Raw genomic sequence first — 8,721 nt, forward strand, 5'->3', positions numbered from 1 at the left:
ATTCGTTCCGGAGATCCGTTCGTAACCTGAGACTGTTCTTAACCTCAAGCACCACTTTAGCTAATGGGGCCCCCCGCTGCCGCTGCGCCGCTTGAGCAAAATTTCTGTTCTCATCCTGAAGCAAAGTTCTTAACCTGAAGCACTATTTCTGGGTTAGTGGAGTCTGTAACCTGAAGCGTATGTAACCTGAGGTACCACCTGAGGTTCCACTGTCAAACTGCTCTTACCATCAAAAGTTCTCCCTGTTATTTAGTCAGAATCACCTTTCTTGTGACTTGAACCCCTTGGTTTGGGTCCTGCCCTCTGGAGCAGCAGAAAACAAGCTTGCTTCATCTTCCACGGGACAGCCCTGTCATATCACCCCTCAGTCCCTCCTTTTCCAAGCTAAACATATCCAGTTTCTTCAACTGTTCCTTGTAAGTCTTGGTATACAGATCCTTTGTCACCCTCTTCTGCACACATTGCAACTTGTCATACTGCTTATTAAATTGAAGTGCTCAGAACCGGACACAGTATCCAGGTGGGGTCTGATCAAGGCAGAATAGGGTGGCACGGTTACTTCCCTTGAACTGGATGCTATCCTTCTGTTGATGCAGCCTAGAATTGGGAACCGTTGCTTCCTATGCCTCCAGGGAACACAAAAAGCTGCAGTTCAGCCGTGTCCCAGAATTGCGAAGGTAGTTATGCAATGAAAAGAGATTGCTTTCGGGTGGGAGTGGGGGGAGGCAGGTTAAAAGCTTCCTGTGAGGAGCCAGGATGTGGGAAATGTCTCTTTCTGAATGCCCTTCCCTTTCTTTCTAATTTTTTATTCATATTGGTGCACGCTGAAAAAAATGGAGGCAATGGCATTTTGTAGCTGGCCAGATACTGGACACAATATAAAAGCTAGCACATCATTGGCATGCCAGTTCTATCAGGCAGGAGAAAGAGGAAATAAATGGACAAAAGCTGCTCCTTCTTTAAAATAAATGTCTGTGATATTTCTGGAGAATTTTATGTATCCGCTGTGGCTTGCAGGGTGCAGAAGAAGCACTCACTGCAACACCACTCAAGGAGTTTTCATGAAAGCAAAACCCTGTAAAACCAAGTGAAGCAAGAATGCGTACCTTTCTAATCTGAGAGCTGCTTCAAGTTGCACTACTTAAACTATGCCTCTGGCGCCATCCATTTTTATTTGTATGGAAGCTGCTCTTCCACCGAGAGTACATCAAAGGCTAGCCCAAATAATCCGCAAAAGGATTTAATTATGAAGTCAGGCTCTAACCAAAACCAGACTCTGAGCATTGCCATAGATTTCAGAGGGAGACCTCAGCACACACTTAAATCTCTCCCATTGCAACCAGCAGATTTAAGTCTTCTTGCTTTTCACTAGATCATGCCCTAGATTTTACCTCTGAGTTATTTATGCTAAGAATCTCAATGTATTCTTTCCGAAACACAACTGTGTATGTTCTGCGGTGTGATACAAATTTGGGCACAAATGATGAGCCTTCTGTCAAAAGAAAAAAAACCACACATCTTAATATGTAAGTGCTGAGCACTTGATATGTGGCCATCTTCAAAGGCCACGTAATAGAGACAGCAATAGTGAATATCAGTGATTTTTTAATTTTTATTTTTTACTCTTGCAGCTAAATTGCATATTCCTTTTGTGATGAAGGGTTAGGACCAAGCAACAGTTTTGTGGGGTTGGGATGGGGGAAAGCAATGAAACAACAGCCTGGAGTAATGTTTGAATGTGAGAACGATCAACCCAGACACAGATGAGGCTGCCACAAAATACTTTTGTTAGCTGTTGCCTGTTTTGAAAGCAGTTCAAACCCAATAGTTATTATTTATTTATTTACGGGTTTCCACAAAAAAGCCTCAAAGCGATTTACAAATCTATAGCGTATACAAATAAACAAATGCATTTAAAAAATAAAATGAAACTTGTTTTTTTAAAAAACAAAAGTACCCCTCTCACAATCCTATAACAAGGACGGGTTCTTTGTTCCTCTACTAAAAAACGAACACCAGAAGAACGTCAGAAATCAAACTCCAGTGTGATTCCAATTGACCTCTCTCTGTTGTGAATGATGCTAGGTTGTCTGGATTCATGCACTATAGCTCTGGCCTCAAGGTCTGGATTAGTCAGAAAACAAGAGTTTCTCCATCAAACAGTGTCTCCCATGAAGGATATGCCAAAAACAATATCTTTTCATAGTCTCTTTTAGCATAATGTATGAAATGCAGAGCATTGTATGCAAAAGAACCAGAGTTATCCTATGCAGAGCAGGAAAAGCAGTTCTGGAAGAAGGAAAACAACCAAAAAGGTAAACAGGGAAACTCCTTTTCATCCTTTCTGGACATTAAATAAAACTTATGGGGGGGGGGAAATGAATTGAAATTTTCACTTCACTGCATCCAATATTACCTTTTCTTCTCTCTGTTGTCTTTAATAAGGGCAAGATTTCATCCTTGGTTGCAGACTCAGGAAGTTAAAAACATTGAACCTTACAGATTGCATTTTGCTGGGAGCACTTGACTGTCACCGTCTCATTTACAGTCTGTTGAAACAAGGAATACAAAGGTTGTTACATGGCTGTATCTGTTTTATAGGCTTTCCTTCTAATTATGCCTTTCCTCCTTTGTCACTTGCTTTGTGGAAAGCAAAATATGCTCTTCTTTTCCTTGGAGAGGTCTTGCTGCCAATAATATATACACAGAAATCTTCTCAAGTTAAGAGACCTCTAACTCTGCGGGCATTATTAGAAAGGCAACAGAGAAGAAAAAAAGTAGCTGTGTATTTCTTTCAGGGGGAATTTCTCCTCACCGCTCTCCCCACACCCCTGTTCTTCAGAAATCTGAGTTTTGACTCCTCTTTTCAAGTGTCATTTCCTGAAGAGATAAAAAGACTAGAGCAAGACTGCAGGGATGGACATTTATGATGGTGTAAGATGCCCTGCAGAAGGCAGGATATTTTGTGAGCTAGGGGCCATTGCACAAAAGCCCTTCTTATGCATGCCACTAACAGAGCCTCTTTGCATTTGGATAGTTGTGATGGAAGCAGGCATTTATTCAGATATTTGGGGCCAAAGATATTTGGTAACCCAAGCAGACCCAGCGTAGAAAGAACTTTTAAGCACTCTGCCTTGCTTGGGAGTAAGGCCCTCTTGGTGTGCTGGCTCCAGAAGACTAGGGATGCTAATGCAAGATCTTGTAGGAACTCAGGCAGCCCAGTGAGATCACGGAAGAACATTCCAGAACCAGTGTGCCAAGAGGGCTTTGCTTCCCAAGCAAGGCAGAGAACTCTAAAGCTCTTTTTGTGCCCTGAAAGCCCAGTGCAAAAAGAGCTTTTAAGCTCTCTGCTTTGCTCACACATAACTTGCAGGACTTCAGCCAGCCAACCCTCAATGGAATATGGTTGAAATTGCGTGAGTTAAATGGGCGTAAGATGCAAATGATCTGTATTAAAAAGGCAAACACCATGTTGTACTATATTTCTGAAGAATAATTTTATAAGCATATTGGTGCACATGCCCACTTGACGACTTCAAGCTGCAGAACTGCCACTGTTACAGCTGCCACATCATACTCATTCTGCATTTATAAGAAATGGGTATTTTAGTGTGGCAGCACCTACACCTTTGAACTCCCTGCCTGTTGATCTCAGGCAGGTTCCTTCACTGTACCCTTTTTGCTTCCTGCTAAAAAAACCACACATTTTTGTTTAGACAAGCCTATCCAAATATGTAAAACTTCCCACAGCCCTTACATTTATTGAAAGGTTGTAAAGGTCCTGAAAATTTGTATCAACATGCTACAAAATTTCAAAAGCTGCTTATATTGTTTGCTTGAATAAATTAAAATATCTGAGGGAAGAGTGCAGTGTTTTGTGAATAAAGACTGTGCTAACAGACTATGCTGTGAGTGTCAGTTCCACACCACTTGAGCTGTGGGGCTACTTGAGCTGTGAATTAGAACCTGAATATGGATGCTTCTCTGAATGAAAAAAGAGACTGAAAATTCTTAAAATGACTTATTTATGGATGCATATTCCCATACTTGAAGACATGTTACTATGGAAACTCTGTTTTAGAAGCTTAGAGATTATTGTTTTGATTTAAACTGGAGTGCAATATCCAGCTTCTTTAATATAGCTGCCTCTCCCAGTCCCTTAGTGTATTCTGTGGTAAATTGTAGAATTACAATGATCACTCTGAGTGTCTTAATTTCTGTAGAATCTCCTTCTATGATTCAGCATATTGATCTGGAAAAGGTACACAGCAGGATCCACAGAAAGCAGGTATCTGTTAAATTTAAGGGCCCTTCCTTCCCAGAAAGGGGGAGGGACCCTACTTCTCTTTAAACACCTGAGCATCTGAGGCCTTCCCAACAGAAACTCTTCAGGTTAAGTATGACATCATGTTTACCTCACAGTGGATAAGAATACTACACTGTGACAGATTACAATGCAGGCATAGTATACAATGGTGTCTTTCAGCTAATGGCAGTGATAGGATAGAAATAAGTTCAGTTTGCATTTTAATTCCACTTAATTCACACTTTAAAAAAAGTTTTTAAAACTTTTATTTATTATTGTCAGAACAGAATATTTCTATATGGGGAGCTTATTCGGTTGTTGTTTTTATTTTGATTATATATTTTGTGGTGTTATATTCTGATTTTGTTCTGTGAACCGCCCTGAGACCTCCAGGTATAGGGCAGTATATAAATTAAATAACACATAAACAAACAAACAAAAAGCATTGATAATTACAAGAGTAAGCATCACCCTTGAGGTGACATTATAACAAGTGTGTAAACAAATACATTTGATCATTCCCACCTATATTAGATTATGAACACATCAAGAGCATGATTTCACTAATATTTCCCAAGATAAAGAAAGCATATCTCTATCTTGTTAGCATAATACCTCCTCATACAGATTTGTATATTGTAAATGCTTATTTGGCTCAAAACAATATCTTTATATTTAAAAATTTCTGGCATTTTGTTTATCTTCTCTCTTTCTTCCTACAATTCGCAGAGTTCCTTGTGAAGAGGGATTGACTGTTGAACCATTCTGGGAATTGTAGATCTGGGAGAGGTATAGGGGTCAACTCTCAGCATCCTTAATAAACGGCAGCTCTCCAAATTCTTTGGCAGAAGCCATGACTTTTCAAAGTGGTGTTATGGTGTTTTAAATGTATGGTGTGAATGTGGCCTTAGTGATTAGCCATTGACGCTACATGTTTCCCTCTCAAAATCCCTGGCTGAGAGCCAGTGTGGTGTAGTGGTTAAGAGCGCTGGACTCGTAATCTGGGGAACCGGGTTCGCGTCTCCGCTCCTCCACATGCAGCTGCTGGGTGACCTTGGGCTAGTCACACTTCTCTGAAGTCTCTCAGCCCCACTCACCTCACAGAGTGTTTGTTGTGGGGGAGGAAGGGAAAAGAGAATGTTAGCCACTTTGAGACTCCTTCGGGTAATGATAAAGTGGGATATCAAATCTAAACTCTTCTTCTTCTTCTATAACATCTTAAATTGGGAGTATGCTTCGTTAAAATCCATGAGATCTACTTCTGAAAAGCCACATGTGGGATTGTAAATTTCTGTTCTGTGGGTGCCGGTGTTACAGCGCTCTGCAAATGAGGTTTCTACATTTGCAACTGCATCCCTTGTGCAAGTGCCATGAAGCATCCAGATGCTTATTATTCTTAGTAGTACCGTGAGAAAAATGGTTTGGTGCCTCAATTTTCTCGTGAAGATGGCGATGGAGAACATAGCTGAGAATTAGATTCAATTTCCCTGGCTTCTGAGCTTGGTCTGCCCCTCACAATACTTGTTCCACACAGCCTCTGAATGCAGATTGTGATAGACTTCCAGCTTTGTCATTTGGAATTGATAGCACCACTCTTGAAAACATGTTCTAAAAAGTAATAACACTCCAGTACTGCTACCCGAACAATGGAGACAATAAATGGATTACATAACGTTTCTGAAATAACATCTTTTCCCCATTGTAAAATGACATGAAAGGCTTGAAACTGAATCTCCTTAGAGACAGTTTGCGACATCCGTCAAAAGTTTGCCCTCTTTCATCATCTCTCTAAACTTGCTATGCAAGAAGACATCTGTCAGTGTGGTGTGCTGGTGGCAAGCCAGGCCATTTCCCTATGTCTTCACGTGAGAAATCGTAGCTAGGTGGTTGAACACATGCATTCACATCAAAAGTTCCCCTATGTATCAGTCCTGGTCATTTCCTGTTGGCAATGGCTTGGAACCCTCCCTGGATGAGAGTTGAAAAGCTACTGCCAGCCAATGTAGAAAATGTTGGCCTAGATATATGAAAACAACCAAAAGCAATACAAAAAACCCAAACCCAAACCAAACAAACATCAGATAAATTGAGAAACAATACGAAATAGGCACCTGTGGCAGAGACATGATAAAACAAAGAACACAAACACAGCAACTACATTAAAAACAAGACTGAAACCCTAACAAAGTGGACACTCAAAGTAAATACTCATTTATTCAGTTGAGAAAGCTTATCAGAACAGAAATGGCTTCTGTTGTTTCCAGACAGTGCAGAAAGTGGGTGCCTCTTGTTCCACAGAACAGGGGAAGCCACAGTAAAAGCCCTGCTCCACGTTCCTGTAGAACAGGCTTCTGATATCTTCGAAACTTGCAGGAGAAGCTCCCCCACAGACAGCAGGGACTTATTGGGTATATAAGGGACAAGGTGGTCACTCAAGTAACCTGGTCCAGAGCTGCATAGGGCATTATCGGCTAGTATAGGCTACTACCAACACCTTGAATTTTGTCCAGTAGCAGACTAGCAGTCGGTGCAAATCCAATGAATAAAGTTTTATATGTTGGGGAGAAATAAAGTTTGTCCCCACAAGCAACCTAGCTGCTATGTTCTGCAGCAGCTGCAGCCTCAGGGATAGTCCCACATAGTGTGCATTGTAGTAACTAAAGATAAACAATTAACAAAATTCATTAATTCACTTCACATGCAGTATTCCAAATAAATATTAACAAAATATCAGCAAATAACAATAAAACAAAACCAGCACCACCCATTATAATAAAAGATACATTTGAACTGACTCTGTACATGATCCCGCCCCTTCCCCAAAAACATCTTCATCAAATGGAGCAAAGGAATTTAATAAAGCCACTCTTAGCTCTTCAGAATATGAAAAGCAAGCCAAAGGCTAAACGATAATTTTCTCATCGTCTAGCTCAAAAAAACACACAAACATCAATCCCTTTCCATGCTTGAGGCTTCTCTTTCTCTGCGACCATCACTGCTGTACCTCTTTATATTAAACCATATTACTTTATTCTTCCCTTCCCATTCCTTTTTTGTATCATGTCTATTAGATTATGAGCTTGTGTGCTGCCTTATCTTTTAATGTCTGCTCATTGCTTAGAAAATTGTAGGTGCTTGGTAGATGATAGAAAAATATTTAAATAAAGAATACCTTAACCTGATCCTTTTGATATAGCATTTAAGGCGGTATCATACCACTTTAAACAGTTGTGGCTTCCCTCAAAGAATCCTGGAAACTATAGTTTAAGGCACTGAAAGTTGTTAGGAACACCTCCCCCCCCCAACAATTTCCAGAGTTCCCTGGGAACAGGGTTGGGCTTTTAAACCACTCTGAAAATTGCAGTTCTGTGTGGAGAATAGGGGCCTCCTAATGAGTCTCAGCACCCTTATTAAACTACAGTTCCCAGGATTCTTTGGGGGAAGCCATTGCTGTTTAAAGTGGTATGATACTGCTTTAAATGTACTGTCCAGATGGGGCCTTCAAAGGGAGTGCCCCAAAGCAGCAGAACCGGCTCCCAAATGCAGACAAATGAAGGGAAGAAAATGTTTCATATCGACAGAATGCTTCATAATAATCAAAACCTGATCTGTTACTTCTGGGCTGGGAGCCTTGATCATTCAGTTACAGAAGTATTTACTTTCCGCTTTCAAGCCCTGCTATGTATAAGGAAAGAAAAGCACAGAACAGAGCAAAGTATTTCCAAAATATAAAAGTCCTTCGAGTCTAGACTTTCAAGGCCTCCCATGGTGTCAAGAGCTTCTGAAGACATGTCTCTGGGATTCCATTGTATAATTCACAAAAGGCTCAGCATTTTGCTTTCTGTACATTATCTGTCAGATTTCTACTATACTCCTCTTATGGATTTTTTTTTTGGGGGGGGGGTTGAGTGGGGGAAGGTAATCAAGGATACTGATATGAGAAGCCTTTGTAAGAGAAGCAGAATGTACACTGGCTGAAAAGGATGGGCACCTTGATTGAACTACGACACTCTTTAAATGAATTTCATTTTGAAAAGATGCAACACTCAACACGGCTGTTTCAGGCACAAGAAAAAGTGTTGACTTCAAGCGGCGCCACAGGCAAGAACACACCGCCCCTTGAGTGTGCTGCTATCAAAAGCTTCATGTCGGATTCAACTCCTGCTAAATGGAATAATTAAATGGTCAAGCCTCAGACACCGGCTGCACTGCAAAATGCTCCTGAGGCCTGAAACTGCAACCCAGGGTGTCAGCAAATAAGCGCTTTGGGTGGGCCTCAGCAAAGGCTCCTGTCACTACCTGTGGCAGACTGATATGAGCCAATTTGGGAATGTCATTCTTACACGAGGGTGGGTTGACCTTAACCGTCCATCACTATTGATTGAATAATACTTTATTTAGAAGTGCTGCACTCT

General features: G+C 40.9%; 1 long non-coding RNA gene across 1 annotated transcript; it reads right to left on the bottom strand.

Annotated features, from left to right (window-relative positions):
- Window positions 1-1,630: 1,630 nt before the first annotated feature.
- LOC310675806 lies at window positions 1,631-7,443 on the bottom strand. The gene is made up of 3 exons (XR_014510206.1): window positions 7,090-7,443; window positions 2,417-2,549; window positions 1,631-2,289 (listed from the first exon to the last, which is right to left on the bottom strand). It is a non-coding gene; the product is annotated as an uncharacterized lncRNA (long non-coding RNA).
- Window positions 7,444-8,721: the final 1,278 nt, after the last annotated feature.

This window comes from Podarcis tiliguerta (assembly GCF_965153285.1).
Source record: "Podarcis tiliguerta genome assembly, chromosome: 1".
Lineage (NCBI taxonomy): Eukaryota > Metazoa > Chordata > Lepidosauria > Squamata > Lacertidae > Podarcis > Podarcis tiliguerta.